Genomic DNA, 14728 nt, shown 5'->3' on the forward strand with positions numbered 1-14728 from the left:
ATCATTTTCTCAATGTCCTGATCCATTCCAAGCCAGTATGTGAATCCTCTAATTGGGGCCTTCATTCTAGAGATTCCAGGATGTCCCATGTGGAATTCCTTTAAGATTTTCTTTTGTAATACTTGCGGTATTACCACTCTGTTTGCATACATCAGAGTTTCATCACACATAGAAAATGGAAACATTTTTAATCTTTTTCTATTGTTTTCGTCTTGTCCCACTTGTTTTTTTTTTAATTTTATTAATATATTCATCTGTGTTCGCTGCTTTCTTTATTTCCTCAAGTGTAACAGGAAGTTCCCTAACAGTATTTATTAATATATCTGTTAGTTCATTTTCTTCTTTTAATGCTGCTGTTGCAATATTTTGGACGAAGAATGGGGGTAGCTATTTATTTGGTGTCCACCACACCAAAATGTGGCATAAGGCCGGAAGGTGGAAATAGGCAAGCTCCCCTAAAGGAGGGGCACTCTTGCCTCATCAAAAATTGCATGGACACACCCGTCGGCATTCCCCGGTAGGAGCGCCTCAGGCGACAAGCAATTAACTTGCCCCACCGGAAAGCCCGGTGGCAAGGCCTGGGAGGGTGGATCTCCTAGGTAGTACCTAGGCGGCGTACCTCAGTCCAACAGGTGTTGGACCGGTTCCCAGCCCCTCACCTGTTGGGCTAAGTGTCAAGAACGGATCCTTGACGAGTACTAATACCCTGTCTCCCTGCAGCCGAAGCCGCTAGGAGACACATCCCATCCTAACGACGAAAAATGGGGTATGATCCCGCACAGTCGGACGATTCTATTTATAAACGATGCTGCTAGGGACTGACGAATCGAATTAATTCACGTTCTGCTACCAACCAATCAGAAATCAGAATTGCTTCATAAATATTAAACCTTTTCTGGGGCAATTTCACATGAAACTGTCTACTGCAAACAAGTCACCTCTCAAGACTTGTTTAGAACAACGAACCATCGGAAACGTTTCTGAAACTAAACATGGCTTACACTTCTAGAGGTTATGCGCCCAGCGTGCGTCTTTATTTCGATGGATCCGAATCAAAATTCGAAGTGTGGCAAGTTAAATTTCTAGGATATCTACGAATCCAAAAGCTGCACAAAGTACTTCAAACACAACCTGAAAACAGAAACGACCCCGACTTCATTGAAAAGAACGCAACTGTCTTTGCGGAATTAATACAGTGTTTGGATGACCGAATCTATCACTGGTAATGAAAGAAGCCCTGGACGATGCCTGCAAAGCATTAAACATATTGACAGAGCATTATTTATCGAAAGGAAACTCCAAAATTATTTCTTTATACACTGAACTGACCTCTCTAAAACGAATGGAAGCCGAAACTATTACTGATTATATTATAAGAGCCGAAGCGACTGCAAATTCTTTAAAAATGTCTGGTGAAGTTATAAGTGACAGTCTGTTAATTTCCATGGCCCTTAAGGGATTACCTACTGATTTCAAGCCATTTACCACCGTGATAACTCAGAAAAAAAAAACCATGACTTTTAGCCAATTCAAGGTAGCGCTCAGAAGTTACGAAGAAACTGAAAAAATGATCACAGAAAAAAACGAATCCACAAATATCATGAAATTTAAAAATGCACACATAAAAACACTAAAATTAAATTATACCCATGCCAGGAATAAAAACCGCAACTTTGCCAAAAACAATTTTTCTCCTAAGAAAAGTACAAAAATTATTTTCTATAATTGTGGACGACCTAATCACAAGAGTTTCCAATGTAGATACAGGACTCAAAATGGCGACTCCATTAAAAATGTAGAGAGCTCTGTTAGCGAACATACATTTTTATTTTCGTGTTCGTTTAATGCTTCAACAAACAATAATAATTTTCTTGTCGATTGTGGGGCCACGGCACATGTGATTACAAAGGAATCTGATTTTATCAATTTTGACCCCAACTTTAAGCCACAAAATCATTTTGTAGAACTAGCTGACGGGAGTCGAGTAAATGATATCGTTTTTAAAAGAGGCAATGCGAAAATCTCGCTAAAGAACAATAAAGGTGAACTGTGTTTCTGTATTCTAGAAAACGCTCTTCTAATCCCAAAATTTAAACAAAATATATTTTCTGTACAAACTGCCACAAAACAAGGCGCAAATATAAACTTTAGCCCCAATAAATCAAAACTGGTATACCCGAATGGAACTGTATTCGACATTAAAGAAAATGGAAGACTATATTATTTAAATAGCGTAGTCCCATCGAAAACCGCCTGCCATGATCTACAGACATGGCATAAAATTCTTGGACACTGCAATATTCCTGATATCAAAAAGTTGCCGACTGTAGTTGATGGAATGCGAATACAAACATCAAAAACCTTCAACTGCGACGTCTGTACGCAAGGGAAAATGACAAACTATCAAAACAAGATACCAGACAAAAAGGCCAAAAAAATCATATCAATGGTGCATTGTGACTTGAACGGTCCTGTAGAACCGATGGCCAGAGAACATTATAGATATGTGTTGAATTTCGTAGATGACTATTCAGGTTTAATAATGGTTTACTTTTTAAAGAACAAATCTGATACCTTGCTAGCAACTAAAAAATATATAGCCGACATGGCCCCCGACGGCGAAGTCAAGTGTATTCGCTCTGACAACGGTACGGAATTCACCAATAAAGACTTTGAACTTTTACTAATTAACCATCATATCAGGCATGAAACATCAACTCCTAGATCGCCACACCAAAACGGGACTGCTGAACGTGCGTGGCGGACACTTTTTGAAATGGTAAAACGCCTACTCATTGAATCAAAACTCCCTAAAAACCTCTGGACGTACGCACTTATGGCGGCAGCCTATATACGCAACAGGTACTTTAACAAAACACTATCTAAAACTTCATATGAATCTTTCTGTAGTAAAAAAACAAATTTAAGCAGAATGCATATATTTGGTTCAATTTGCTTCGCATATATAGATAAAAAGAGTAAATTGAATATTAAAGCCGACAGAGGTATATTTCTTGGATACGATAAAAACGGTCCAGCTAATTTAGTATTTTTTCCAGAAAAAATAAAATAAAAAGAATCCGATGTGTAAAATTCACAGACACGTTTAATTTTACAGACGAAACCCCGTCATATGAAGAAGATGAAATTATATTCCCTCAAATAATTAAAACAAACGAAGACAATAAAAATGACGGAGACAAGAGTGTCCATGATGATGATGATGATGATGATGATGATGATGATGATGATGATGATGATGATGATGATGATAAAGTCGAAAGATATCCCAAAAGAAATAGAAGGCGACCCGATTTTTTGTGGTCGACAATATAAAATATTATCAAATCGACTATTACTATTCAATGGAAAATGCACCAAAAAGCTTTAACGAAGCAATTAATTCAAAACATTGTGATGAATGGAAAATTGCCATGAAAAAAGAAATAGATGCCTTAACCGAAAATGATACCTATACGGTAGTGCCTCTCCCAAGAGATAAACATGTTATTTCTACAAGATGGGTCTTTACAAAAAAGACTACAGCGTCAGGCGTAGAACAGTACAAAGCTAGATTTGTTGCTAAAGGGTACTCTCAGATTTGCGGTATAGAATACTTTTCTACGTTTTCACCAACCACAAACCTAACGACAATCAGAATTTTACTGCAAGTCGCATCACAATATGACCTAAACATCCATCAAATGGACGTAAAAAAATGCTTATTTGAATGCCCCAATAGACTGGGAAATTTATATTACCCCTCCAGAGGGATTCATAATGAAAAATAAAAATAGCGTGTGGCGACTTAACAAGTCATTACATGGTCTAAAGCAAAGTGCTCAGTGTTGGAATATAGTATTTTATGATTATATTATTAAACAACAATTTAGACAATGCGCTGTAGACCCCTGTTTATATACCCAACACAAAGACGATAAGCTACTGATTTTGGTTTTGTGGGTCGATGATATTCTAATCGCATCAAATTGTGACATAATGTTAACTGATGTTAAGAACAAATTAAGTAAAAGATTCAAAATGACCGATCCTGGTTTCTGGGGATATAATTTACTCAAAGCAAAGGACTTGTTACGATGACTTAATCGAGATAAATCGACAAAATACTATTAAAATTTGGAATGGGAGAGTGCAAGAAACGCTCTACACCGGTCGAAAATGATATTAATAAAAATATACACAGAATCTGAAATAATAAATGACAAACAATACCGCGAAATTATAGATAGTCTTATATATTTAATGGTTGTAACCAGGCCCGACATATGCTATACGGTAACAAAACTGTCACAAAAATTATCACGACCGGCAATGAAGGATTTAAACAGAGCTAAACAAGTCCTGCGTTATTTAAAAGGAACCAAAGAACAGAAGTTAGTATTTAGAAAATCAAGAAATTCCCTAAAATTAGAAGCCTTTTCGGATTCAGACTGGGGAAACGACGAAGATCGCAAGAGTATATCTGGATATTGTTTCAAACTCTCAGAAAATAAGCCTATTATTTCATGGAAATCTAAAAAGCAGCAGATTGTATCTCTCTCTACGTGTGAAGTAGAATTTATCGCGATCACACACACGACCCAGGAAGCACTCTACCTTAAAAATATCCTAAAGCTATTTTAGAGCCAGAATTAACTAAAAGCCCCATAGTAATTAATTGTGATAATCACGCCAGTATCGTCTTAGCACAGAACACGATAATCAACGAAAGATCTAAGCATATAGATATAAAATACCATTTCATAAAAAACGAGGTGAAAAAGAAATCCATTATTTTGAATTACATATCATCAGAACAAAATATCGCTGATGTATTCACGAAACCCGCAACAAGAATAAAGTTACAGCGTTTTTTTCTCAAAACTTGTTAGGGGATTCGACTGAATATTGTTTTTTCACTGCCCTGTATGTATATAGATTTCTATATATAAAAAAATAGCCCTGGACAAGACGTTAAACTGTATCCATTTTATTTTTTTATTAACACTTCAACCTACTAATGCGTAACTAATACTTTTGCTGAAAAAAAAAGTCACTTAAAAAAACTCTTTGTAATTTTCCTTTTCGACAAAATACTTTTTGCATGCTTATTTTAAGGCGCGCAGAAATTACAATTGACTTTTATTTTTTGTTTTCTTTCTTATTTTTCAAAAATGTCCTATCTTTTTTTTTTGCATTGTTTTCATTAACAAAAAGACTCTTTAAACGGGTACATATTGCATGTATGTTTATTTTTATGTATATTTATGTATATGTATGCGTTTTTCTTTTCTTTTCTTTTTTTTTACAAAACTGCATAATCAAATTTAAGAAATGGCTTCTTTTTTCACGCACCCACCCCTTTTTAAGGTTAAAATACCTTCCATTTCTTTTATTTCTCTTCTCTGTACACATATATATCTGTTTTGACATTTGAACACAATTAAAAATGGCGTCTTTTTACATGCTAAAATTCTAAGATCCAAATGATTTCTAATTTTTGTTATGTATAATTGAATATAAAAAATATATTTATTTTTGAGCAGAACGAACACAAAGGACTTCCCCATTATAAAAAATAGCGAAGATGTTGCAATATTTTGGACGAAGAATGGGGTATGATCCTACACAGTCGGACGATTCTATTTATAAACGATGCTGTTAGGAACTGACGAATCGAATTAATTCACGTTCTGCTACAAACTAATCAGAAACCAGAATTGCTTCATAAATATTAAACCTTTTCTGGAGCAATTTCACATGTTTTTTTTCTGTCTCGACACGGTAAGAATACTTTGCTCTGTGGAACTGTCTACTGCAAACAAGTCACCTCTCAGGACTTGTGTGTAATAACGAACCATCGGAAACTGTTCTGTCTACTGCAAACAAGTCACCTCTCAAGACTTGTTTAGAACAACGAACCATCGGAAACTGTTCTGTCTACTGCAAACCAGTCACCTCTCAAGACTTGTTTAGAACAACGAACCATCTAAAACGTTTCTGAAGCTAAAAATGGCTTACACTTCTATAACAGTTTCTTCAAATTCAGTTTTACTGGGGATCAATCTCGACAAACCATCTGCATGTGCAATTTTACAAGAGACTAGGTGTTTCATTTTGAAATCGTAATTGAGCAAAATAATACTCCATCTCAGTAATTTATTTACCGTATGATTAGGAATCCCTTTTTTCGAACCAAAAATCGATAGTAATGGTTTATGATCCGTTTCCAAAACGAAAAATCTTCCATGAATGAATCTCACGGCATCCACAATCGCCAAACCCTCTTTTTCGATCTGACTGTACTTTTTTAGCGGGTAATAAAACCCTCGAGGCGTGAGAAATTGGTTTAGTAGGTCAATCTTTCATTCTGTGTAGAAGCACCGCTCCTAAACCGTATTCGCTCGCATCTGCCGCTACAATTAGATCCTTTTTCGGATCGTAATGTGCTAACGCTAGATCCGATAACAGACATCTTTTAATTTTTTGGAATGCTTCCTCACATTCTTTTGTCCAGAGCCATTTTTTATTCTTCTTCAATAATTCATTTAATGGTGCTCTTAGTTCGTGCATATTTGGGATATAAGAAATATAGTAGTTTGCTTGACCCAAGAATGACTGTAACTTCACTACATTGTCTAGTCTAGGCATGTCTCTAATTGCTTCTGGCCTATTTGGGTTAGGTCTTCTACCTTTCCAATCAATTATTTGTTCCAAATATTCAATCTTGTCCATACCAAAATTACATTTTTCGAGAGCCACTTTAAATCCGTAGTCTTCTATTTTCTCGAATACCTTCCGAATATGGTTTTTATGTTCTTCAACATTTTTGCTTCTTATCAAAATGTCGTCTAAATAAGCCATTGCAAAATCCAAGCCAGCTAGCATGGCATCCATAATTTGTTGGAATAAGTTTGGTGCTACTATCAACCCAAACGGCAATCGTCTTAGGGAAAATAATCCTTTATGAGTATTGTCAGGTATTTAGAACAATATTCGTGAACTTTGACCTGCAGATATGCTTCTGACAAGTCAATTTTTGTGAAAATTTTTCCTCCATTTAACTTAGAAAATATTTCCTCAGGAGTAGGGAGTGGATAGTTATAATCCTTTAAGGACTCATTCAATCCAGTCGAAAAATCTCCACATACCTTGATTTTTTTATTTTTATTTTTCACATAAACTGTGGGTGATGCCCATTCAAAGTAGTCCACGTTTTTATTACTCCGATTTCTTCGAGTCTATTTAATTCTTTCTCAATTATTTCTAAAGCCGAATACGGCACCTTCCTTTTGGGTTTAAACACCGGTTTCGCTTCCTCTTTCGGTTCAAATTACACTTCCGTTTTAGTGCAGCAACCCAGACCTTTAGAAAATACATTTTTAAAATCCTTCTACAAATCCCCAAAACATCTTCCTGACAGTTTGGGACTTTCAGATCCTGTCACATTTACTCTTTTTTAAAATGAGTTTATTGGTTTCTTCCATAAATTGAAAAGTATCATCAAATCTATAAACCGAATAGATTAGAATTTTTTCCAGGTATCACATACGTTTTAGTTTTTAACGTCTTTTCATTCGGGGTCACATTAGTATAAAATTGACCCTTAAATTTTAATCTATTTCCAGACGTTCCTCTGGCAATTTTCTTTGTGTTTTGCGGCTTTGGAGAACCAATTTTCTTCCATGTTATTTCATCAATTAAGGGTATGTCACTTCCAGTATCCAAAAACAGTTTACTTTCCGGCCATTCAATCTAACTTCAATATATTTCCTTTTTTACCAAACATGGACTCTTTTTTAGAATCAATGGTCTTTATTTCAGGCTTACAATATTTCTCCTTTTTGCATACTGTTGACTTGTGTCTTTTACGCCCGCACTTATAGCATATTTTGCTTTTGAAGTAGCACTCTTTTGTGAAGTGATTCTTTCCTCCACACGTCTTACAGTATTTTTTTATATAGTGGTCACCTTGCTTTACCCTTTGTATTTTGTCAACATTTTTCTCTTCGATATTAGTATTATCCTTTTTTAAATTTAGCAGTTTCTGACATTTCTCAGTAACTTTCGGTAAGGTTATTTCTATGTCATGGCTCATACTGGATAATATCCTTCAAGGATGTTAACCCTTGTACAAATATCAAGCATTTAAACTATTATAGGTCTTTCAACTTAAATAACTTGCATTGGACATTTACTCTCCCATCATAGGCGATAAAGAAAGTCTTCACCACCTTGTTTCAAAATATTTAAACACCTATAACGAGTATAAAATAAGCTATCCCATTCCCCGAAAATGTTCGATAAAATTTCTATAGTCTCTTTAAAAGAAATATCTTCGGGTTTCCTTGGGAGTATAAAATTGCTATACTTGGTATTTTCATGGCAACCCAGTTGTTGTAACAGTAAAATAATTTTTTCTTCATCCGACCAGGCCTGACATCGTTTGGAAAAAATATTTTCGTATCTACAATAATATGCTGAAAACGTTAAGCCTTTAGTTGGTTCATATAAAAATTCTGACCGCGAATTTGCAATTCCTTCCGGAGTGAACCGATAATCGTTTTTTTTCTTCTTGTTTCATTAATATTGTTTTTAATACGTCATTTTGTTTTAACTGTTCTTTTTGTAAAAATTCCGTCTGACTTTGCTGAGCTGCCAGTGCTAATTGTATCGTTTTTGTAAACTCGGCTAATTGTTCCATGTTGAAGAATTTTTTTAAACACAGAAATAAAACAAAAAGGTTAACAGTACCTGCACAAAGCATTAAATAAATTCACTGAATATTTTTTAAACCACAAAAAACACATTCTTTTGTAGACAACGTTTTTGCAACACACACGAAATTTACACTGAAACACAGCCTACACGTGTTTTTTTCGCCGTATTTTTTTCTTCTTGTGAAACAAAAGAAATTTGAAATGGACACTTTCAAAAATTGTTCTTGTCAATGCTTCGTGAAATATCAATTTCTCTTTTTTTTTCAGTAGGACCGTAACAGACTGAATTAAAAAAATATAACTTACTTTTTTGTGTCTTAGCTTTTTTTCAGTAGTTGAATTTATCCGTGCAGTATTTTCTTCTCTTCGTTTTCCAATATCTTTGGCTTAAAGTTCCCTTTTTGTGAGTTCGAATCCTGTCGCCATTTGTTATAACCTTACTTTAAATAAGAATACAGCAAGAAACACGGGGTTATGGGTGAAAGATAAAGGGGTTTATTTACAAGAGAATACAGGTGACATAAGTTACTCGATATCTTCCTGTCTTTTCTCCTTCTCTCTAAGGCACGTGAGAAGGTATAGTTCATTTCATCTATGAAGGGATGTTAGGTCATTCCATTACATCAATATATATATATATATATATATATATTTATATATATATACATACATACAAACGTTTCCGTGATAACATAACGTAGAGTCAGGTGAGCTTTCATGTTCCTGTTGACAGTTGGGAGTCCCTAGCGTATGATCGTAAGCAGTGGAGGGTACTGATACTGATATACAGGGGCGCAGAACACTTTGAAGCAGCCAAGATGGATCGAGCGAAGCTCAAGAGAGCATGTAGGAAACGAAAAACCTTGTCGCCTAATCATGGAAATTTCGGATCTGTAAGGTGTGTGACCGGGATCTGTTGTCTAAGGCAGGTCTTATTAATCATATGAAAGTGCACAGTGATACGGGTTCCGTTACTGTTAGTTTCATCTAAACCAATGACCGTCTTCAGTGCTGTCATGTCTGCTTGAGGGTGTGCAAGTCGCTGGCAGGACTGAAAAGTTATCCTCGGGCACATGGACGTTCAGTGACTGGGGGAGTTGCACTCGTCTGACAAGACGTCGCAATCATAATACACACACACACACACACACACACACACACATATATATATATATATATATATATATATATATATATATATATATATATATATATATATATATATATATATATATATGACAGAGGGACAATTGATTTGCTGAATGTCTACAAAATATACGCCTATAAAGTAAATTAATCTGTAAATCAATAATATAGAAAACATATGTACAATTTTCACATAATATGGCGGTTGACCTTCTTAAACCCCAACAATTAACCAATAAATCAATTTAACAAATGTGAGCTCTAATCTGTTGTTAGTTTGCGGGTTAAGTTTTACTATCGCCTCCTTGATTCTGAGGTTGCCAACATTTTTAATAGCCTCCGAGTATGTAGGTTTTATTTTTCGCCTGTTCTCCAACTAAAAAAATTACCTTGACTGACAAACTATTTTGTGTCATTTTAATAAAGAAAGTCATTTAACGCTTAATTTACATAGCAAACTGGACCCAACGTAATGAAAGTACAAACACTCCCATGAATCACAGGTTTGGTATTTAGCTTAGAAGCTTCTTATTTTGATCTCGATCGGTTTTCAAAATATAAACATCTATAATGAACTTTAAATCATCTATGTTGAGAGGATTCGTTCGTAAATCGTCAGGATGCCACGTATCAAACAAAACTGAATATCTGCATTGATTAGGTATCTTTTGGCAGTTGATCGAAACCAGCAGAAATTTGCGCTGTTTAATGTTTATTGCATGATCTAACATTCATTTCTTTGTGTTCAATAGGCAACCCAAGAGAACCCCATTGAATGAATAAAGTACAATACGATCACGTAGAAAGAAATTAATACGATTCAGAAACGTACATGTAATTTGATTGATTTCACACTTTCTTTTTTGTGATGTTGCTAGTCTCAGTTTGTTTGTTTGTTTGTTTTTTTTGCATGTGTTATTATTATCTATTTCCTACTTCCTTTGTTCCAGCTCGTCTGACTCGTTGAACTAGCTGTCTCCATTAATTCGCTATTTTGATACCTCATTGTATTACAGTTTCCTATTCCAGTAATCGCAGGCTTGTGGAACCCTCTTCCTGCTTATTGTCTTCCGGCTATTTATAGTCTTTTCAAGATTAAGGGCAATAGTTATCTCTTGTCTTTACGAAAACTATCTTTCGTTTTTGTTAGCTCTTTACAGCAAGCGGATTCGTGTTTGTCTGCGGGCGATTTCCATTCAAAAGAGAAATTAAGAATATTCTTCGCATTTTCTTGTAAGCTCACAATATTTATCAAAGTCTATTTTTTATGCTTACACATTCTTTTACAAACAAAACGCAATTATTTTAACAATTTACCTCTCGATTTTCCCAAATCAAAACCTTACAAAACAACTATGCCTTGAATTCTAGATGCGAAAAAGATTTCACTCTACACAGTTCATCTGCTAATCTATATTTTGCGTTGCCTAGTTTTCTCACGTTAAATAATGTTATAGGTATAGATACCTAAATGAATAAATGCGAGAAAACTTTTGCGTCAATTATCACGACTGTTACTATCAAAACGGGTTGCTCTAATTTAAATCAGTGATAATAAGATAAGCTTCTTGAAATACTGTATTATATAGTTATACGGCACAATCATGTTGACACACCGATCCTCGTTAGATCACCGAAGTTAAGCAAAGTTGAGCTCGACCAGTACCAGATGGGTGATCATTTGGGAATACCAGCAAAAACAAAAAAAACAGCATGCAATGACGTTGGGCAAACATACGTTACTGGAAGAAAATATGTCTTCATTAATCAAAGAAATTTTGATTCGCTTGGATTTCGATTCGTCTTTAAAAGATTTTGATGTGATGAAGACGGGATTTGGGGGGGGGGATATCTCTATTCTCAGATGTCACTGGGTTGAATTTTTCTTGCTTTCCCCCGTGCTTACATCAGACATATGATAGTTCAGCATATAATGGCGTTGCATATAGTAAAGTTAAATTTTAAAATAGTCCCAACTGCTTTTTAAAAAGACAAATTAGATCGAGTCTTTAAAAATGCCAATGTAACAATCTTGAGATATGCCCCAAAAGGAAATTGTTTCCTTGCAGCGAATCAGGAAACGTGTCGAATTTCGAAAGCAAGATGAAAACTATGGTTGGAATTCTATTTATGAAAAAACAGTCGATCCAAGAAACGAATTTGTTTTTAAATCGCAAAAGTGCTTTTGCCCGTGGACGTAGTTGAAAGTCAATCGCGTAACTGTCACTTTTATTAATTTCTTTCTCTTTTTTTCTGTTAGAACCGCATTCGCAGAAAAATGGGATGGCTTCCATTTGAAGATACTTTTTAATAGTGGCCGATTAAGTAATAACTCCTTTAAAGTCTCCGTCAGTATGGCGACTCTGCGATGTGAAAAGAGAGAGGGAGGGGTGTTGTTCCGTGTTAAAAGAAATATTTTTTTTATTTAATGTTACGGGGACGTATCCATTAACTCGTTATTGACTCTTCTAATCATGATAAAAATCCTGAGTCTAATGCTCTCTTGGGGAATCATTGCAACCTAACGCGGGACTACAGACTGTCTAATAGTCAGAAAATGCTGACAGCCTTTTCTTTGTATCACTTTTTTGTACAACATATTCTTTTCTACCTAAACCCATTGTTTCTGGCGACAAGGTATTCGAACTAACAACGTGGTATTCAAAGGACCCACCTTCCGGTGAAGTATTCGAACGAGTAAGATAGTGTTCCGAAAACACTAACAACGAATCATTCAGAGAGTTGGTACCATAGAACCCGGAATACTAAATGTTTTAAAAACCATGAAGTAACTCTGAAAGTCGCACTGAACTCTATAAGATTTTGAAGGATTGTTTTACTAGAATCTTAAAAAAAAAACAGAAACAAAAGACAACGATAATAAGATTGTTTATAGGTAAAAAGTTATAAATGAAAAATCTGTTAGTCATTTTTTTTATTAAAAAGTGACTTCTCAGTTTTCGTTGTTTCTGCGTTGTGTTTTCTCCCAAGAGGAAAATTAAATCTTGTGACAAAAAGAACTTGATTTTTAACATTGTTCTGCCAAGGAAAAAAGGTGAACTTTAAATGAGAGAGAGGTGTATTTTTCGTTCGGTCTTTAGATCTTCGTTGTGTTCATCGTTAAGAAAAAAAGCTACGTGAAAATTGTAAATTATTTTTTCATGTTCCAAGTCATATTTATTTTTTCCATCGTTTTAAAAGAGAAAAATAAGAAACTATAGAGGACTTAAAATTAAGCATGGCACAACTGTGGAAATATCGACTGAAACAACAATATAAAATGGAAGAAAGATTTCAAAAATTGCTACTAGAACAAGATTTATTACAAATTTTAACAATAAAAAGCCAAGTCACAGAAAGTGACTTAGCATTCTCACAAAACTTATTCTGCAACGCTATTGACAATTACATTTACTCCTTGGATGAGAACAAGATTTTTGCTTCGTATTCGAAAACTGGTATCCACAGAATATAACAAATTTATGGATTACATTTCACCACGAAAAACGTGTAACTTAACTTTTTTTTTGAAACCGTAAAACTCTTAACAGAATTGTTCAGCCCAAAAACGTCGTTATTTAACAGAAGATGGAAACGCCTAAATCTAAAGAAAGATTATGGAGAATATTTAACATTTGCATTAGTAGTCAACAAATATTATGACGACTTTATTAGGTTAGTGCAAAAATAATGTCGTTTCTTGATGTATTGGTATATATTATGAGGAAATAAAGTATATTTCCACAGATATATATATATATATATATATATATATATATATATATATATATATATAATTAAAAACCACATTGTTTTTGCACCGACCTAATAAACTAGCAGAACTGAGTGCTGCCAGTTTCAAATGCTTGATATTTGTACAAAGCTTGGTGTCGGCAAAAGACTCTGAAATTCTACGCAGAGTTTTAACTAAACTAGAATTTGAATCAAAGAAAGATGCATAAAAAGTGAAACCCCTGTTCTACAGAGAAAATAAAAAACGACATTATTCCCCCGCACACGGAAAAGACAATTCACTGAAAATCCAAGTCACCACTAAATCAATGTTATCGGTGCGGTGCCCATACCGCACAAGAACCTGTCTGCCTTATATATAATCGGACATAAAAGTTCCTTTTGCAAAATTAAATGTCAGTAAAGACTCACTAGAACAAACAAAAGAGACAATAAAAATATACGTAAACATGTGCTGGTGAAAATATTAAATAAAAACGTAAAGCTTCAGTTAGATTTAGGATTATACTTATTGATCGTAAATTTACATACATGGAAAAGATTAAATAAACTTAAAGTCTTGCAAAACTGCTAGAACGATGACTGGGTCGAAAATTAATTTTCAAGGTGAATTAATCACTAATACTACATTTAACGGTTAGACAAAGAAATTCAAAGTGTTCGTGTTAGGACAGTTTGGATGCAACAATCCAATTTGTAAAATTTGTTTATGAATACTTTTTGACAAAAAGTGGAAACTCTAACGAAAGAGAAGGAAAATACGAAGTTAGAATTAAAAGAAAATTATCCTGAAGTTTTCTTAGCTTAGCTGGTCTGAGAAAGTGAACACAAATGTCAGCCACATTCGAACTCAGAGCAACCAGTATTCAAGAACGTAACCAGTATTCAACAAAAAAGGAAATGTACCGTTCGTCTCGTTGGAGAAAATTAACGCGGAGCTTGAAAGATTTGTAAAAAAAACGGCATCTTATCGAAAGTCAAATTCAGTTAATAGACAGTCCCTACCGTCTATGTCAAAAAGACGTCAAAAAGACGTCAAAAGACATCCGCGTTTGGGCCGAATTCTTCACTGATTTGAACTCAGTATTAAAATACTACAATTGCCCATT

This window comes from Euprymna scolopes, chromosome 19, assembly GCF_053919585.1.
Source record: "Euprymna scolopes isolate OS-2025 chromosome 19, ASM5391958v1, whole genome shotgun sequence".
NCBI classification, from domain to species: domain Eukaryota; kingdom Metazoa; phylum Mollusca; class Cephalopoda; order Sepiida; family Sepiolidae; genus Euprymna; species Euprymna scolopes.